The sequence below is a fragment of the Mus musculus genome, chromosome 4 (assembly GCF_000001635.26).
Source record: "Mus musculus strain C57BL/6J chromosome 4, GRCm38.p6 C57BL/6J".
In the NCBI taxonomy this organism is placed as follows: Eukaryota; Metazoa; Chordata; class Mammalia; order Rodentia; family Muridae; genus Mus; species Mus musculus.
This window is the reverse complement of record NC_000070.6, coordinates 91,211,321-91,231,516: the sequence shown is the minus strand read 5'-3', so window position 1 is coordinate 91,231,516 and position 20,196 is coordinate 91,211,321. Positions and strand designations below refer to the sequence as shown.

General features: G+C 42.0%; 1 protein-coding gene across 1 annotated transcript in view; it reads left to right on the top strand.

The window, feature by feature from the left end:
- Nucleotides 1-19,984, top strand: part of Elavl2 (ELAV like RNA binding protein 1) — a 188,576-nt gene extending 168,592 nt beyond the window's left edge. The window contains exons 10-11 of the transcript XR_003954881.1: nt 2,895-3,146; nt 19,396-19,984. The gene's annotated coding sequence lies outside the window, so the exon portion shown is untranslated. The remainder of the gene's footprint in view (nt 1-2,894; nt 3,147-19,395) is intronic.
- Nucleotides 19,985-20,196: the final 212 nt, after the last annotated feature.

Here is a 20,196-nt window from a genome sequence, read left to right as displayed (position 1 = left end):
GGCACTGGGCAGGGGGGTTGGGGATCGGGAAATGTTTCTTGTGGACGCCACTTATTGCTACTACTTTAACACTCACACATGGTGCTGACTTGGTCCCATGTACAGGTGAGCACATGTGTTTACAAAGAAGTTGTGTGCATCTCATAATCCACCCCCACCCTACATTTTTCCTATTTTACTGAAAGAAGTGGATTTTGTCTGTCCCAGTTGAAAACCCAATAAATGAGCTGTTCTAGAATCTAGGTTACAGAACCCACCCATGGGACTGATTCATGGTGACCTGACTCCTTATTTTTCTTATCTTCCCTGTGGACTTTTGTTTGTTGTTGTTCGTATTGCGGGGGGGGGGGGGGCTTCTATAGATGTGTTCCATATCCTGGAAGGTTAGCATCAAATACAATTATTTCAAAGTGAAATCTGTTTATTTTTAATCCACACAGGCAGTTTCCCATTACAGTAAAGCTTTCACAGTTGAGTACCACTGATCTCTTGTGTTCTTGAAAATGATTGGTGATTAAAATCACCCCTTTTGCAAGCAGCTACCCACTGGTGCACTCCACAGAGAATAATAAACTACCATCCACAGAAATATTAAGACACCACTTAGAGAATTAGAATTTTAACCACTTCATGTGGCTGAGGCACAGGGGCCTTTTCAGCCCAGTGCTAGTTATTTCAAAATTGGTAAGGCAGCCCAGCTTAACTCCCTGCTCCCCTGGGGCTGGCTGCCTCCTGCAGTGCTGTGTGAAACTTAACTGTAATTTGTTGTGACTGATCCCTAGTGCAAGTGTTAACAGTGGCTACTTGCCATGAGCAGGAGAGTGAGAGTAAGTGTTGTTTATGCAGACAAGAAGTGATACCAAAATGAGGCTGCAGGTGTGATTCTAATTTGCACCTCCATTTCATTTGCCTGGAGGCACTACATCTCTTTGTCATTAGTTCTGAATATATATCATGACAGGGGAAGGCTTACCAAATGCACCCCTAACAGATGTGGCAATCACACTTCTCGCCAGCCCCTCTGTTTTTATTCATTCATGCTTTCCTCAAATCACTCTGTGCTTGGAGGAAAGGCCCTCACCAGAACTACTCAAGAATCCAGCCAGCCAGGAGATGGGAGGAGTGATGGTGCCAGAGAGCATGTGGGGCCATGGTAAGTGTCCCCCCTTTTCCCTGTGACGTATGATGTACCTTACAGTGCATTATGCAGGCATATTTTTGTATCAGGAGGGTAGAATTTGAAAACCTCCTCCCGAGGATCCAATGGTTCTTTCTGCAGAATGCCTGCCCTACAAAATGTTAAACGCTTTTAGATAAAGGAATTCAGTGAAAAGGCTTTAAAGGGTCCACGGTGCATGATAGAACGTCGAAGAAGCAGAGTTCTGCAGAACATCATCAACCCGCCGAACTTTCATCATCAGCATCTATGCCAATTTGTAGAAAACTTCTCCACTTAATAAATTTTACCTCTCAGAATGTGAGACCTATTGAGTGTTGGTAGATGTTCCTAGGAACAGCATCAGGGTTCGTGTATATTCTTCAAGAGGCCAGCCACTCAGGCTGAGTGCAGTGAGTTTCAACAGTATGTCCATGGGACTCTCCTTATGTTTTGCTGTTGCAATTGACTTTTTTTAACAGCTTTGTCCTAAAGAAAATAAAAGCTTAAGTTTAGGAAATCAAGCTGAGACGGCTGCATTTTTCAAACATGGTCGAAAACAGAAAGTCCTGCTAGAAATCTAATCTTGGCTGCCTTGGGAATCTTCACTAGATGCTGAGAAAGGCTTTTACCTCTTTACCTTAATTATTAGAAAGGTGTGTCTGAGGTTTCCAGGGACATGAAGATGTTGGTTCAGTTCTAGCGCTTGCTGTGTAATGCGGAAACAAAGCATTAAGAGATGCCTGATGGATGAGCGTTGTCTCCCCCACCCCGTTAGATTAGCAGTAACTACAAAGATGGGCTTTGAGTCCAATATCAAAGTCTTTTATTTTTAAGACTGTGATACATAGTGAGCTTCACTGCCTTCTGAAACCTCCAGGCCAGGGAATGTATCTATAATGAAGCAAGAGCACTGTTGCCTTTACCAGCTAGCACTTGGTCACTTTAGAATGTCATTTTGGCTTTCTTTTCTATCAGGTAAGAGACATACCACCCCAACTTTCTGTCTGAATACCGAGAAATTCAACAGCCTTCATAGTGGTCTGTGATGCCCCAAAGGATCATGGCTGCAGCTTGACTCTGCCTGCTCTTTTAAAGGTCAAACCTCAGAATACCACTTTGTGAAGAGCATTATATTCGAAGAGAAGCACACAGATGTAAAGCAGGGTTCAAGCAAGGACCATTTCCACAGCATCTTCATGAGACGTCAACACTGATTATGCTACTTGCCTATATGAACAGAAAGCGGGAATAAAAAAACCTCGTGGTTTTCCCAAAGTTAGCTCCTTATAACAGGAAATTCATAAGAGGAGAAGTGGCAGGGTTGAGCTGATCAGTAGAACAGGTGTAAGCACTTTCCTTACTTGCTTAGGGAAAAAAAAAAGAAGGTGGTTGTACGGAAAAGCACATTTCATAGCCAGTCACAGCCCATGGGTTTAAAAACTAGGTGAACAGAATCCTGGCCTAGGCATATGTAGCCCAAAGGTCTTTTAGAGCCGGATTTTTCCCAGAGATGGAACCATTCCAGGGAAAGAAGAGTTCCCAGGACTGGGTTTCTTGATTTGCTGGCAGGTTTCAGATAACTGTGCCTGGCCTCGTTTGGGGACTCTGAGGTCTAGGCAGGCAAGTGCTTGTAAGCAGTGCTGACAGGTTATTTTATCTTCAATTAAGTTGTAGCAAGTTGCACCAAGATCAGATTGTTCTACCTAAATTAAAGGTGTTCTTTCTCATATTGCAGTCTGTGAAGCAGGGGAGAGAGGCTCAAGCCAGAGTGGAACTGCACAGCAAGAAGCCAGGCAGCTTCACACGCTGAGCCACCAAGCAAGTCAGTGAATCCTGCCCTACTTTCACTTCGCTTCCTGCACTGTGTGGAAGTCTGAGCCTCTCCTCACAGGCATAGAAAGGAAGCAATCCCCTCTGCACATCTCCTAAGACGGCCTTTAGTTATAAAGAAGAATTAATTTTTACACAGGAAATGGACATTAAGCTGGTAAGCTCCCAGATACCATTCTTCCAAGTAAAGATGCTTCTCATTAAACTTGATTCCTGTGTCCCCAACACTGATCCTCCATTATTACCTAGGCTTGTTCTAAAGTTTATTCCTGTGTCCCCCAACACTAATCTTTCATTATTACCTGGGATCGTTGACCTAGAATAAGCTACCAAATTAATGAGACATCAGTGGAGATAATCAGATTAACCTGGAAAACCCTTAAGCATCCACTATGCTCCTAGGAACTAGAGTTACCCAATTTGTAGATCGGCCTTGCTGGGGAACAGCCCTTTCTGTGTGTTATAGGAGATGCTGACTAACCTGTTAATCCAAATGACCCATGACAACGCAGTTAAGTAGGAGGATGTTGTTTTCTGAGAGTATGGTCCCTGCTTCTCTAAGCCCAGAGAGCACGAACAGCAGGAACAGGCCAAAGCACTTCTCAGGCATCATCTGCTTGCTGCAAATGTCATCTTCTAATAAAGTGAACAGAAGCGAGAAGGTAGAGATGTCAACTGGGATATTCTATCCCACATCATTTGTTAGCAGAATGTGTTGTAAAAGGCAGTGCCTTAGTGCTTGAGTTCAGGCATTGCACACTTGTGTGTAGCCTACCAGAGCTCTCCTAGTTGAGGGAAATAGGCAGAAATAAGTAAATACTCAAAATAGTTCTAGATCTACCCAGTGTTTTAAAGGTGGACAAATATAAGAAGCTGGAATAAAGAACTGCTGGTAGAGAGTGGGAGGAGGCCACTTTTAAAGGAAGGGCATTAAGATGGAAGAAATAAGCTGATGGCTGTTGAGAAGATAAACTTGTGACACAAGAAGCAGTGAAGTTCTAATACAGAGAGAGCATCCCGGGTTGGACGAGTGTGAGTATTCACAGCTATGCAAATCAGGGTTCTCTTGAGAAATGGAACCAGTCAAGTGCATATATGAGAGTGTGCAGAAGAAGAGAGCTCCCAGAAGGAGCCCATGTATACATTTAGGGAGGTGAGCACGCTTCTAAACTGAAGATGTGTCAACAGTCCCGAGAGCCAATCACGGAGCACAAACTGCGCCCAAGTGTTTGAGAGACACAGGAGGTCCTCATAGTTCCTGGCCAGTGGCTGGCAGGCATAGCACACAGAATGAGCTGATGTTTCAGTTTGAGACCAAAGGCAGGAGAAATCCTGGTTCAGAGGAGTTAGGTGGGAAGAGGAGAGACTGTTCCTACTCACTGGAGGGTGAGCTTTCATGTTCTGTAAGGGACTCTGACTGAATGAGACATGGGAATGCTGGCTAGGGAGGGTGTGGTGTTCAGTTGTATGTGTAAACTTGACTGGCCATAAATCTGCTTAGATATTTGGTTCAATTTTGTCACCAAGTGTGTCTATGTGGGTTTTTAAAATAATGGACTAAGAAACCAAATCCTTGACCAATGGCTGGAATGAAAGAGAAGAACACATTTCCACCTTACCATCCCTCTGCCTGCCTACCTGAGCTAAAGTCTCTTTCTGCTTTGCACTGGGTCTTAAACACTAACCTCTTTGGTTGGTGCTTAGGCCTTCACTTTCATACTGTAATGCCACCAACTTTCCTAGATCGCCTGGTTTATGGACAGTAGCAATCACATGAGCCATTTCCTTAGAATAAGTCTCAGTGTAGACATTGTTTCTCCACAACATTGGTCCATTTTTCTTGGTAATTGTAACTAATGCAGAAGATGATCTTTTACTCAGTCTCCTATTCAACTGTTAATCTCCTCTGAAGCATCCCTTGTAGATGGACCTAGAATAACCTTCGTTCAGGAATCTGGGCATCCCTTAGCCCAGTTGGGTTGCCACGTAAACTCATCATGTATGGGCAATATAAAGGAAAAGAACACATAAAATTGAGCAGAGGCAGAGCCTTGCAGTGTACAGGGATTTGGAGTTTATTTAAAGTCTCTTGGGTGAGGACTTTGAAGGATCTTAAATGAAAAGCAACTCAATCCCATCAATTTTAAAATTCATAGCTCTTGGGGCCCAGTGAGATGGTTGAGTGGATAAACAACTTGTTACTAAGCCTGATGACTTGAGTTTAATCCTTGAGACCTACATGGTAGAATGAAGAAATTGAGTCCTGTGAGTTGTATACATACAAACACACACACACACCCCTAGTTTAAAACCAATTACTCTTTGAAGATGGAAGATATAGAAGCAACTGTTATAAGGCAGCAACTGTTAAGTGGTGATGGATGGAAACAGAGACAAGGGAGGTGGAATCAAGGGAACTTTGAGGAATATTTTAGAAGTTTGAGTTTTGAGTTAGTGTAAATCAAGTATGACCAAGTTTTGTAGAAAGGCTTTTCTCTTTGCATCTGTGTGATAGGATGCTAAATCAGACAGTTGTCTCAGCCAGCAGTCAGCAATTCTGTCCTCCCTGTTGTAGCCTGTGATCTAAAATCTCTCCTCCCCGCCCCCTTCCAATAGTTGGAAGAACATTTTAAAAAGAACACCTCATGACCCAAAAACCTAAAGTATTGATTATCTGACCTATACAGAAGAATTCCAGATCGCCTAACTCATAGTCCACATTGGCAGCAATACTATGGAGTATCAGTTTCTCTTTTCTCTATGTGGACCAAAATTAGCCACCAATAAAGGAAGATTTGATTCATCAGCAGTGGAACCTCAGCCTGTTCTAACAGCTAAGCACTTTCTGAAACCAGTGAGATCTTGGAGGTGACCTCGAGATGAGCAAAGCCATTTGTTTTGCTGGGGGTTTTGCATGTTTTCTCTGATGTCAGAGGGGCCAGTTGGGCCGTGCTGAAGGAGAAATAAGACTGGGTAGCCTTAGCTCCAAGCAAGTAGGCTAGCACACTGGGGGACAGTTGTGAGGATAGCTCAGACCTAACTCCTTGTTTTTTAAAAACAGACAAACAAGCCTATGTCCTCTAGAGGCTATCTCCTGGATTGAATCAGTTATCCTGGCCCTGAAATGTCATACACAGGTGGCTTAGACAGCAAGCTTTGGGTGTCTATGCAGGTCTAGAGATCATTTTTCTTGATTCTTTCTTGGCATAGGCAAGTTTTTGTACAGACAGAAACCCATTAGCCAGGGGTAAGAACAAAGCAAAGCCCAGCCTGCTTCTCAGAGGCAAACAAGCATTTCAGAATCTTCAGAGGCATTCTGCAAGTGGTTGTGGTAAATATTCTCCAATAAACATGAATTTCACACCTGGATCAATTTTTCATTGGAGGAAACACCTGAATGTTTTTGATTGGGTCATAATTTTCTGAAGCTGACATTTTCTTGGAACCTATATTGCTAGGTTTGAAGACCTCATGATCTAAATTATAAAACCCTATAACAAGTTTTGAGTTGGGAATTTACATCAGGTTCCAGGACCCCTGTAACACTGAGTCCTAGTTGGTAAGGAAGTGGAATGCAAAGAAGAAAGCCCCTGTCAAGGACCCCAGACTCCTGTGTGAGTTTTACTGTTTCTCGCTATTCGGTTGTGTTGGAGGGATGGTTTAGAGCCTCCATGCACCTCCAGCTCTTTTGGTTCACCTTGAGTGACAGGAAAGCAAGAATCCAGTGCCACCAGAATGATAGATGATAGACGGTGTGGTAGACGCGAAGATGGCTGAGCTGGTGTAAAGGGGGCCCAGGATGGAGCATCCCAGGGCAGCACTCAACATTAGCACATATGGATTCTCTCTCAGGCTCAGTGGGCTTTCTAAAGCAGTAGCATATTGCCAGTGAAAAGCATTCAGTGTTCCTTTCTCATCTCTGTTTAGTTAGTTTCCACCTTTCTGACCTAATGTTTCCTTTCATGACTGTTTTTTTTTTTTTAAACCTCCTGGAAAAAATCTGAAAAGAATCCTGAGCAGGAAGTGTTCTTTAACCAGAAAGAAAAAAAAATCTGCTGCTCCAGCATTATTTTTTCATACTATGCTAATCATTTTTGAATACATTGTACAGATGGTAGGTTGTATTTTTATGGAGGGCTTTTTTTTTTCAAGCCAAGTTCATAGACATGATCTTGAATTTGTAATGCTGTATTCTGAAGTGTCTTTTTTGGCTGTCAAAATAGTACCAGCTTTAAAAAGTACATAGACACTCTGGGCAAGGCTGATTATTTCTGCTTGCTTTCTTTATACAAAATAAGTATTTTCCCTTATTGAGAAAAACTACCATATTCGTTGTAGAAGACTAGCAAATGAGAGGGGGAAAGGAAGAACAATCCATTGGTTTAAGCACTAGCCCATAAAACCACTCCTTATCTTCACCCTCCTTGCCTCTTGGGCCGTAGAATAAGCAGCATCATTGAGATCCATTGTTCTGCCTCCTGTCTACGTGTCAGATGTGCAGGGACAAACAGCTGGCGTGAAGGACACATTAATGGAGGTTGTGCCTGTGTGAAGTTTGCATGATAAAATGGGAGATCTTGGGGTGGGAGGCATGGAGTCCTGGGTTTTGGTTGCAGAAATGGTTGAGTTGTGTATTCCCAGGAAGTCCCTTGCCTGGGTTGTAACTGTAAATTAAGAGAGTTCTTAGGGAGATTCACTTAGAGCCTCAAGTTCCTGTGAGGGCAAATGGCAGTCATGGTGCTTACCTTCTGAGCATCCGTGTATCGACTGTGTGCTTCCATAAGAAACCATGTGGCCACATGGTTCATAGTTTAGGTTTTGCAGAATGAGGCAAAATCAAAGGTGAGATAGCTAGCACATAACCCTTTAACATGTGAGCATTTAAGGTGGAAAGAGGAGACCATCACCTAAAATAATCAACAGACTAGATTTTCCTAGCTCCTGTATTATAATCCTCACTATCCTGTGTGATGTCACTCTTCTGATGAATGATGGACATGTCCAACTGAGTGGCCAAAGCCCTGAGCCCACTCCCACCTCTAACCTCCAGGTCATGTGATTTCAGTCTCGCCTAGGTTAGTCTTAATTGTATGTAAACTGAGCTATCCTTTGTGTACTGTCCTCTCTCTCCCCTTTACCATGGCCCAGGCCATTTTGATCCCTGTCTGTTTCTCCTCTTTCCTACCACTCTGTTCCTGTACTGGAACCCACTAAGCTCTGTTCCTCCTCAGGATCATGTCTGTCTGCATGGTGCTGATTCTTCTCTGCTTGCTTGGCCAACTTCTTATCCTTCACATCTAAGTACAAGGCGCACCTCATTTGAAGAGTCTTCCCCAAAATACTTGTCCCTATGCCCTGAGTGTTCTAACACATCATTCATTTTCTGACATCTTTATCCCTCCCTCCCCATTCCGCTTCTTCCCCTTCTCTTTCTCCTTTCCCTTCCCCTTCCTCTTTGAGCATTCATTAGTTGAGTTGTCTCTGTGTGTGTGTGTCTGTGTGTCTCTCTGTGTGTGTGTGTGTGTGTGTGTGTGTGTGTGTGTGTGTGTGTGTGCTTCTGCTCTGTAGCAAACAAGCTCCCTGGGAAGGAGGGAAGAGGAGGGAATCCTTCTGTTTCTAAAGGCATTCCCATTGCGCTGTGGCTATAAGGCCTCCTGTTGATGAGCTCAACATCTAAGGAAGAGACTCCTTGCCTATGGTGTGGAAGGACAAGGGACACAACGTGAGCTTCAGGAACCCACAGCGGCTGGGTACATAAGGCTGCATAAGGCTGAAGCTAGTCTGCAGTACAAGAAGAGATGGCATGAAACATGCCTGGCAGAGATATAGCCTCACAGTGGTTGTTTCGGGCAGTGCTCTCCCTAGTTTAAAAGGTACCCAGGATCTTGTGTGGCTTGGATTTAAATGCCAGAGTAGGGTCATCCTTGTGAATCTCTGGCCTACTTTTAGGAGCTGTTTAAAGCTGTTGGTCATTAGACCACTGTATTAATAACGCAGGTAGGACCAGGATTCCTAAACGTTAGATGTGTATTGTCTGTATAGGATGTATAGGATGTATATTATTCACCATGGTCTATGGTTGCTGTAGCCTTTCTAAAGTGTTGAGCACCATCCCGTCCCCGGCCTTTACTCCTAGATGCCTCTAGCATTGCTAAAGTAAGACGGTTGGATCTGTCTTCAGATGCCACCTGCCATTTTCTGAGGTTCTCAAATCATCTCCATCCATGGCCCTTAGGGTACTCTTCAGCCCTTTGGAATCTCTGAGCCAGAGTCGTCCTTTCGCCTAAGCTATCTTTGTTGCATATTTATGTCTTGTAATTAAACCCTGCAGCTTACATTCATGTTCTTCTTTATTTGTGTGCTTTTGTACATTCTGTCTTTGTGCTCTGCCGAGCTCCATAGAAGTATCTTCTGAGTGTCTTCATTTTAATGCTGTGTTTTAATACTTAGCAGGTAGTCTCATCTGTGGGAGGTAGTTGATAAATGCCGTCTGAATGAAATTCTACAAGGAATGTGGTTAAATGCTTTCCTTTCACTTTTGAGCAAATGATCCTTTTTTAAAAAGAAGTTTTGTTGAAGTATAATATATATAGTTCCAGAAAAGTGCACTGAGTCTGTGGCTCAGTGAATTTTCACACTTTGCGCATTGCCTTATTCAGGCTAACATCAAGCACACAGCATGACCAGCATCTCCAAAGCTCCCCCATGTCCCACTTCTACTTTATAATCTTTTCAATTTTTCCTGCTTTTCAATAATGAAAAGGAATCCATGTTCACTGTTAAAAAATTTAAAAGTAGAGAAAAGCAAAAGGGAAAAACATACTCCTTTTTAATGCATGCGTTTTAACATTTCACATTCTTTCAGTGTTCTCAATGCCTATACATGCACATAAATATATTTTTAAAACTGAAGCAAGATGGTAAGATACATAGTTTCTGTGTCTAGCTTTTCAACTTTCTCTGTGAGTACATGTATGTATTAACATGAATCCCTGTAAATACATGTATGTGTATATATACACAACATGCACACAGATAACACACATACCTAATTTGTTACATTAATGACAATGTGCATAAGTCATTCCTTTTGTTCGGAAACTTGGCATTTAGGTAGATTCTATTTTTTCTTTGATAAACAACCTTTCAATACTTAATCATTTTATGATTTTTTTTTACTATTATAGTTGCTAAGTCAAATGAAAATGAACCCTAATAAACTTATAATTTACATATATTTGGTTCTCTTATAATTTTACATATATTTGGTTCCTACAACCATCTTCTAATTAACAAGTTTAAAAATTGATATACAGGAATCATGAAACAGAGAAATTGAGTTTAAGATTCACTCTGAATAAAATAATCAATGTAGACAGAATAGAGTGAAAACAAGCTTTTCTTCAAATCTTCAGGTACCTACCTCAGAATAGGTGTCATTAACGTTTTCACCTTTCACAATTCTTATGTAGGGACAATAGTCGATAGTCAGGGTCTTTGAAATAAAGGTGGTTATGGTCCTTTAAAACTTGGCTTTCCTCAGAACAACAAAAGCACTTGCTGGATGACCAGCATTGAGGCCAGCAAACATTGTCTTGTAAAATGAAGCAGATCGATGCTTCAGCCTTTAGAAACTGCATGGTCTCCACTGCAGCCCTTCAGCTCTGTGCTAGTGCTAAAGGTGACATAGCTAACATGTGGCCTGTGTTGCAAGGAAAATGTGTTTACCACAGCGGCTGGAACTGGACAGCACATTCTAGTGAGAGGTCTACTCAGTTGTTAACCAGTCTACATCTGATGTCTTAAAATGCAAATATTGAATATGAATGCTAACTTTGTACTTCTGAGAGTAGAACATAATACAAGCTTTAAAGTCAATAGTTTGAAGACAAGTTGATTAAAAAGTAGTTAGAGGGTTAGAGGTTAGGGTTAAGGTTAGGGTTACGGTATGAAGGCAAACATGGCTTTGTATATTTGTCAAAATACACAGCATAAGCAATTCAGATTAAACTCTGATACAAACCATGGAGTTCATCAGTATTAGCAATAATATATTCATGGTGTCCATTAATCTAATAAATATATCACACTGATATAAGATTAATAATACGAGTGATTCTGTACATGCAGGCAGCTGCTTAGAGAGCTCTGCATGTTCTATACAGTCTTAATATTTCTGTGTACTCTCTACGTCTCTAAAAGAAAGTCTGCTAACTTAGAAAAAGTTTCATATGCTACCTTTTCTGTGTCGCTTTACTTCAATACAACTTGAACTGCAGAGATAATATTTTGAGAGTCTTCCCTGCTGGAAATGGGCTTCCCTACCATGCCTCACCGTCATCAGTGGGACATCTCTCTTGGCTTCTCATGGGCCTTTTTACATTTTGATGGCTCTCATGGGTATGATTGCTTGACAGCCAAGCTCTGAGGAGATGTTCTGTTACTGTGTGTTTATTCTCTAGCCTCTCTCTTTTCTTCTTTCTCCTCCCTCTGCCTCTGTCTTCCCCTCCTCTCTCCTCCTCTTCTTCTGCCCTCCTCTCTTTCTACTAACCTGATATTAGACAGATTTTGGAAATTCCCTATAAATATATAATACAAATAAAATGTAAAAGGCTGTTAGATTTTAGGAGTGATTTGTCTCAGTAAATACACCTTTTAGAAAAAAACTGTCTTTGATATGTTTTTAGAAAGCAGATTAAAAATCAGGTACAGAACCCTTGATTTGTAATGCAAGGGCTCAGATTGCTTGCAAATCTACCAGTTGCTGCCCAGTCCTTGGCTTCCTTGCCTCCTCCAAAAGTTTGCCCTCTTCTTAATGTGGGGATGCTTTCCCAGTTCATAGTTTAACTCCCTGTGTGATTTCAAAACCATCAGTGGCTTCCCATTACCTTCAAGTTGAAGCACGGCCTCCTTAGGGATGATACCAGTAATACCAGACAGTGAATACTAATGTGAAGATCATTGCTGCGCATACAGAGCCCGTGGTGGCCATCCCCCTGCCTATACACAAAGCCTCAGCATGTGCTATGGGCCCCATGCCAGCCCAAAGGGGCCTACAGTTTCTGGCATCTGGCAGCATTTGTATGCATTTTTGGAATCTGTATTTGGAACCTCTCCTGCTGCCCCTGTGCCTCAGTGACCAACTTAGGTGTCATGTTCCATAATGGTTCTTGGGATCACTGTTTCCAAAGAATCTTCCAGAACTCTGCACACATTTCACCTGTAGGATATAGGACCATATATTACTTGATCTTTGTTACTTGATTTGCTTTTTAGATTTGGGCAGCCTTCTAGGACTTCATGTGTTTCCTTATTTTCTGGTCCATGCTTGAGTCCCTGATGCATTATTGCTTTAACTGACTGAACATAAGTAACTGAGTCAAGCAGAGCCACTGAGTGAGTAAAGCTCATGTCAGCTGCTTCAATAAGGAAATGTCAATAGATTTTGTTCCTTCGGGTGCTTTCCCTTTTGTAGCTTTGCCAGCCTTCTGTTGCATGAAGCTTCCATGGCTGGTGTTGGACATGTAAAAGTCATGAAGACTATTTCCTTAAGAATCATGGGACTTATGGAAAGCAGTATACATCACTGTATGTTCAACTCTAACTCTAGATGACGCTCAGACAGCTGTAGCCCATCTATACATCCACGGAGAAAATACAACAGTTTATACAGTCGCTATCAAGTTTTCTGCTACTGAACCACTCTGCACTCCTATTTGGAGTTTGCATCACTTTCCATGGAGATTTGAAGCTACTTTCAGGCAGAGAGTGCTATAGAAAGCAGTGATTGAAAGGAAAAATAGCTCTTGGAAAGCGAGTCATATAGAATCTGTCTTCTAGTACTTACATATGATTCCTTCCATGTTAATCTATCTGTGCGTCCCAATGTTACAAAGGCAGACTTTACAGAAGTCTACCTTCCACCCCAGTGTTAGGCCTGATGGTCCCTGTCCTTACCCTGCCATATGACAGCTACATGCCTTTACCTCATGCAATTACCCTAAGCCTGCATCCTTGCTTAGAGAATTACGGCATCCCTACATGTGTAACATGTGCCTCAGTGTTCTAATGTTTAAACGGAATGCATTATTGGAATTTAGCATAGTAAGAGAATTAGAATTCAAGTCAGTGTGATAAATCACCAAACAAGCCACTGAAAGGCCTAAATTTAAATTAAACCTTTAAAAGCAATAACCTCTTTTCAATTCTGGTATTACCAGGAGATAATGGAGCTGTTAAGTGGAATGGATTTGATTTACAAGTTCTGCAATTCTTTCCTCAGTTGTCTATGTTTTCCACAGTGTATGTTCTGTCCTTTAAGAGTGTGATCAATAACTAAGGTAAGTGATCTGTCTCATTCTCCCTTCCATCCTATTTAAAATGCCCTCCGATATATACAGATCTGACATAGATCTGTGTGTATACAATCAAGCCCAGTGCATAGTAAAATAAAAGCCTGGCCAACGAGGGTTTTTTGGTTTGTTTTTTTGTTTTGTTTTGTTTTGTTTTTTTTTACATAAGCTAACGATCAGAAAATTAGTTCTTAGTAGTAAGTGGGCATTATTCTGGATCATTTTCATATGTTCCCGCTCCCCTGCAGAGCCCTCAACAGTGCAGCTCCGAGGTTCTGCATCTGATAGCCATAGTCAATAACATGGGTCATGATACCCACTCTCAGAACTTAGAAAATTGTGTTACTTTTCCTTCCCTTCACAAATCGCCAATGAAGAGTGTACTATCCGAATTGTGAAAGACAGACAGTTCAGAATTAGTGTCACTGTGCTAAAATCAAAGTACCCACAGAGCTGTCATCCACTCTGGAATTGCAAAGGGAGAATTCAGATCCTATCTCTTTCATATCTCCAGGGCTCTCATCTGTCCTTGGAGTGTGACCACCTCTCTCTAGTTTCTGACTCTGTGGCCAAAACCCATCTTTCCTGCTGCCTGTTTTCACACATCCTTCTGCCTCTTACTTATAATTATGTAGGATTGCATTTAGGGTGCACCTGAGTAACCAAAAATAATCTTTCCTTTTCAAGATCCTTGAATTAATCACATCTGCAAAATCTCTTTGTACCAAGTAAACTAAATTTCATGGACTCCATAGATTAGAATCTCCCCCCCACCCATATCCCCTCTCTCTGTGTCTGTGTCTCTGTCTCTGTCTTTGTGTGTGTGTCTCTCTGTCTCTCTCTGTGTCTCTATGTCTCTCTCTGTGTGTGTGTGTGTGTTTGTGTGTGTGTTTTGATTAGATCAGGCTGGCCTTGAACTCCTAGAGATGCACCTTCCTATGCCTGCTGGGTGCTGGGATTAGAGGTCTCTGCCACCACAGCCAGCTCCACCTTATTTCTAGAAACAACATGGTATCTCCTACTGAACCTAGAGGTTTCTGACTTATGTAGACTAGTTGGTAAGCAAGCTCTGGGAATTCTCCTGTGTCTGCCTCCCCAACACTGGGGTTATAGGTACACTCCATGACCATAAAAATGTGGGAGAACTGAACCCAGGTCCAGATGCTTGAGTAGTGAGCATTTTACAGTCACTCCAGCCCCAAAGTTAGCTTCATCACAGTCATCGTCTTCATCATCATCATAATCACCATCAAATTTCCAAAATATTTTTTAATTCTTTGGAAATTCATGCTGTTTCCTACCTCTATCTCCTCCTACATGTCAACAAGTCCCCTCCCAAGGTCATGTCCTTCTTCTTTATAATTTACTGAGACTACTTAATGTTGCCTGTGTACACACAGCAAATGAGTGGGCCCAGGGCATGAACAACCCTACCAGTAGCAACAACCCCCACCCCCACCCCCACCCCCCAAAGGGACTGTCCCTCTCCCAGCAGCCTTCAGCTGCTGACAGCTCTTCAGCTAGGGGTGAAGCCTTGCGAACGCTCCCCTGTTCCTGCTCTTTAGCTGAAGAGTAGCTCAAAGACCATGAAGAGAGAGAACAAATGCAGTCAGCGACTGTCGGTCAGTTTTGTGTGTTAGTTTGACTTTGTGACCTAGGCTTTCTGTTTCTGTATTCTGACCTGTATGAAGATGAAAACAATCTTGTATGTTTACATGAGAAAAGTTCCCCTTAGGAAAAAGGTACACCAGACCACCTTTTAAAGACATTTCTTTGTATTTTGTCATTAAAAAAAAATCCTCTTTTAAAGAAATTTAAAATACCTGGACCAGCCTGAAGGAAAAAAACCCTCTCAGATGTTTAGCCATATAGAAATGAGTACTGTTTCTGATTGGCTCTTTTAATCATGTCATATTAGCATCCTCCCTAGAATGTAAAAGAGTTGTTTATGTCATCCATCCAATGGACTTGAAACATGGCTGCTATAATGGAGTACACAGCACACTGAACATTCAGAGCTATCATTAAGGCTTAGATGTTGTTTTCATCTTCAGTTAAGGTTTGACCTCCATGAACTGAGTTGGATTAGGTATAAAACGAGCTTAGTACATATTAGCATTGACTTAGAAGGAGGCCCATCAACTGTGAGCATCTGCTCTGACTCTGGCAGGATGTCTGTAAGCCACTTTCTAGCATGTTTAGTAAACACAGAACTTCGGCTATTTCCCAGGGAAATACTATTCATGTACAGTAAAGTTTCAGACTTAAGGACTACTTAATGCTAATTCTCTCCTGTGCATGAGTGCTTGTGTGTGTGTGTGTGTGTGTGTGTGTGTGTGTGTGTGTGTGTGTGTGTGTGTGCATCTGTGCTTAATTGTCAAGTGTCAACTTTCAAGAATCATTTTTTTTTCTTAGTAGTTTCTAGGGTTAGAACTCAGGCCATCTGGCTTGCAAGGCAAGCATTGTTACCCTGTGGGTTTTAAAGGTCACGGTGGAAAGTATCACTTTAAAGTGTCAAATCTGCTGCTAAACTAGGGAGTTTGTTAAACCCAGAATTTCTTTTTCACCTAAGGCTTATTACAAGAAACTTTGTAGTTTGTAATTTGTAGAACACAGTAGTCATAAATAGGGGTCATGGGTTTCCAAATGTTTGGAGTATTTGAGGACTTTCCTTGCTCTAGAAGACATATGGGTGTCTTCCACAGCTCAGGGCTGTGGTCACCTGCCCAAGTCTGTAGCTGAAAAGCAGTAGATGTGATGCTGGCATCAGAAAAGGCCTCATTCCAGGTATCTCACATCCTCATAGACTCAGTGGCTTTCCTCTCCCTGGAGGGAACTGCGAATTGAAATCAAATAATAGTATCAAGCGGAGTGAAAGTTCAAGAGAAGAGTGAAAGAGATTTGTGGCTTTTTAGAATGTAGCGTGAAACCCTCCCCACCTCTCCCACCAAGTGTCATTTTGGCCTGAAGCTGAATTAGTTCTCATCTGATTAAATCAGAACCAAATTCAGCTATTTCCTAACTGCTGTGAAATGCAGATTTGAAAGATGTGTCAAAAAAGCAAGAGCATAATCCTAGTAGGAAATGGCTCTTTTAAAAGAGAATAATTAGCATTTCATTTATATCATCATCTTACGTCTGAACGTACAAAAGTATTCATCATATTACTGTAACGTGATTATTAAATGCCTGGCCAGAATATGCAAATTAACTTTAAAATTTAGTATTCTAAATGAATCCCACCAAGATTTCCATGAAGGAATCTTAGGGGTGGATAACACACTATGCTAATGTGCTTGAGTGTCTAACGACTTTGAGGACGGGGGGGACCTCAGGGTCAACTCGAGGAATAGAAACACTGGATACTTAATGGGTACCAGAAGAGTTTAGGAAACATGGAGGAGTGGCTTACCTAGAAACTGCCTGTTTGAATTTAGGCAGCAGACACAGGTGTGCATTTTTATATATTCTCTCTACACAGTATTTATCCATGCAATACTAAGATGCCAAAAAAAGAAAGAAAAGATTTATCAAATTGATTGAAGCTTAAAAGGCAGCTGGGTCTAATGGCCCAAGCTTGTAATCCCAATACTAGGGCTGAAACAAGAGAATTGCAAACTTAAAGCCTGTTTAGACTATATATAGGGAGTTGCTGTCTCAGAATACACACACACACACACACACACACACACACACACACAGAGTGACAGACAGACAGAGAGATAGACAGACAGAGCAAGAGAGTACACTGAAAGCCATTTGTTACTAGGTGATTATATTTCTTTAGCTAACTTGTTTGTGAAGCCCTTTAAGACAGTGTCTCTTAGAGGACTGTGAGAACTTCAGCACTATCCTGCATTGTGATTTAGGTATCATTTTTGCTGGGCTATGACCCTCAACCTTTACATAATGGCTGGTTTAAATGTTACTATGGCGGTAGTCTGTGAAACAGATCATTGCCCATAAGCTGAGGCCTCGTTTCTTCAGCTGAAGGCCTCAACAGACCAAGCTCTCCAGAAGAGGTGGGGAGGAGGGCTCTGTTCTGGGCCACCTCAGCAACACCGACTGCTGCCAAATTTCTAGCTTGCTGGCCTGCCTCTCACACTTGAGAGTTAGCAGACCTCTCCTGGAAGCAAGTGCCTAAAGAGTCAAATGAAGTTTAATCTCATGCACTCAGCTCTGCTCTCTCTATGCTCCTTTGGTTCTGTTTTCAGTAGAATCCTTTATTATCAGCATTTGTTAGAAAGGCAGGGTCAGGGCTCCCTCTTAGACCTATTGAGTGAATGCATGTCTCCAGGTCGTGACAAATCTGCTGGAACAGCCCCTACCTCCATTTGATGTGATGAACGACCAGGCTCCAGAGCTACCGCAGGTGACTAGAGAAGCCCCCACCTGAAGCTGAAGAGATAAACGTTTCACTAGGTGGTTACTAATGTGATCTGGATTCATTCTTGTTGCTTTCAAGTAGATGAAGTAGTAGTCCTGAGTGTCTTGATGACTTTTGGACAGATTATCCCAATTTCTTAAGAAAAAAAAAAAATCCTGGAACAATTGTAGGCATTTGTATGTGGTTCAAAATCTTCGTAGGAGCAGTCATCTCGTCTGTTATATTATCCAAGAAAAGATCACTTTGAGTAATTTAAAATTAATAGCTATTTTGCCATAACTGTAGCTCAGAGCTCTGGCTTATCTCGACACTGTCAGTTTTTCTATGGTAAGGTGACACATCGAAGTCAAAAGCAGAGACACTTGATGTTTTAATCAGCCTATAAAAAATGCACAGGCCCCTTGAGGCATTTTGAATATTGAAAATAGTCTTTCCTTATTTGATTATAGTTTTTCAAAGCATCTCAGAGACCCCTTGTTGTATGTCTTTGCACTGAAAGAAAATTTCATATATAGATGCCAGTTAAATTACTAGGACATAGTAGTGTGACATATACCAGCTATATCTCAGGAAAACGTAATGCACAAAAACCACATCCCTATTTCAGTTACCACAGTGGATCTTCTGCTGTAGATGGTGCCTCTCGTGTGGAGGAGATTGGAGTTCCAGGATCTGAGCTGGAGAATCCCCATTGCTGAACTGTGACTGACAAAGCTTCTGTGAGAGGGACAGTCCATGGAGGTTTGCAGTGAGCAGGCTTGTAAGTCAGCCGCAAGAGCACCCCTAGAGTAGAGGATGCTATACTGTCACTCACTGTGCCTAGGAACAAGATCTGAATTTGGTGAAGAGCCTGCTCTCTCTGCCACCTGGAGCTCAAATGAGAGTTTGTGCTTCTTCCTGTGATTCACTTATGGTCTGATGCAAAGCATGCTGGGTATTGGGGGTGGAAATAGATACTGTAGTGATTGATGCCATCTGACTCTGGAACAGGGTCACAGAAATAATTTTCCCAGCCCTTGACACCTTCAAGAGGGATCTCCCACTGCCCCTCAATTATCTTGTCCTTATGTCCCAAAGGCTAGCAAGCTAACCAGATGGTGTCTGCCATCTTTGTCCTCACTCTGATGCCTACCTCTATTCCCAGGGCTTAAAAGTTCACTGTCTGCTTGGTCACCTAAGGGAATCCTGGTGCTGCTGCTGTAGCAGGAATCCTGCCCCTCAGTTTCCCCTAAAGAGCTAGAGGATAATGTTCTCACTACTCAGGGCAGTAGCAGGAAGCCCTGCTATCTCTTACCTGCTGCTGTGGAAGAAATTATTCCATAAAACTGCACTTTGCCCTTCTTCAGTCGTTGTCAGTTTGACTCATCTGCCCAATTGTTCTCCCCTATACTACTAACTGTGGTTACTCCAGTGGCTAATGGAGCTAGGGCCATTAGTCAGCACAGATTAGTCCTAAAAAGCTACCCACCCTCCCACTTGTGGCCCTTTATCCTTCTGTAGATTTTCTTGGACTTCTTAAGCTCTTCCAAGTTTCACCTGGCTATTCCTCTCTACAAGTCCTAAAGCCAGCCCAGGTGGGAGCTGTGTATGCAGAGGGGAAGAAGTGTTAGTGGCTGGAGCTGGAACTTACTGACATGTGTTTTCACTTTGTCGCCTGTGTCTTACAGCTGTGTCGCCTGTCCTGCAGTCTACCCAAGTCAACACTTAATCCACCTTCACCTCATCACCAGAGTAACCTCCCTCTGGGAAGGTGGAAGGTACACAGACGATGTAATGCATGAGGAAGTCTGGCAGGAGAATGAATTTGAAGAATTAGGCAACACTCTGAAACTAAAGAGCCAGCAAGCCTTGAACCAGTGGTGATAAGTGGGAGTTGTATATGAGCAAGATGAAACTTACTATGGGTCACAAAGAGAACTGACTGGTGACCACAGTGAATAAGAACTCAATGGATACTTGAGGTTTACTGGAAGAGTAATGGAGGGTGTGTGGTAGAAATATATTCATGTATGAAGAGGTAATAATCTGCTAGTAAAGTACAAATGGAATCAGTATAGAGCTAAGACTTGGATTCGGGCTTTTTTGTTTTTTTGTTTGTCTCAAGATTTTTCTGTATTCAAATGTGAATCTTTTTATTACTGAGTAGTATTCTACAGTACAGATCTACCACAGTTTGTATAGCCACTCACCTATTCTGGATTAATTCTAGTTTTGTTTTCTTTGTTATTTCAAATAAAGCTCTTATTAATAAAAGTACTTAATAGTAGGGTTTTTTTAAAGATTAATTTTGTGTACATGTGTACCTGTGTCAGAGTTTGTGCTTGTGAAGACAGTTGCCCAAGGAGCCCAGATGCATTGCATTTCCCCTAGAGGTAGACCTACAGGTGGTTGTAAGCCATGAGCACTGGGGACTAAACTCTGGTCCTCTGGAAAAGCAATATGCAGTATGCACTCTTAAACAATGAACT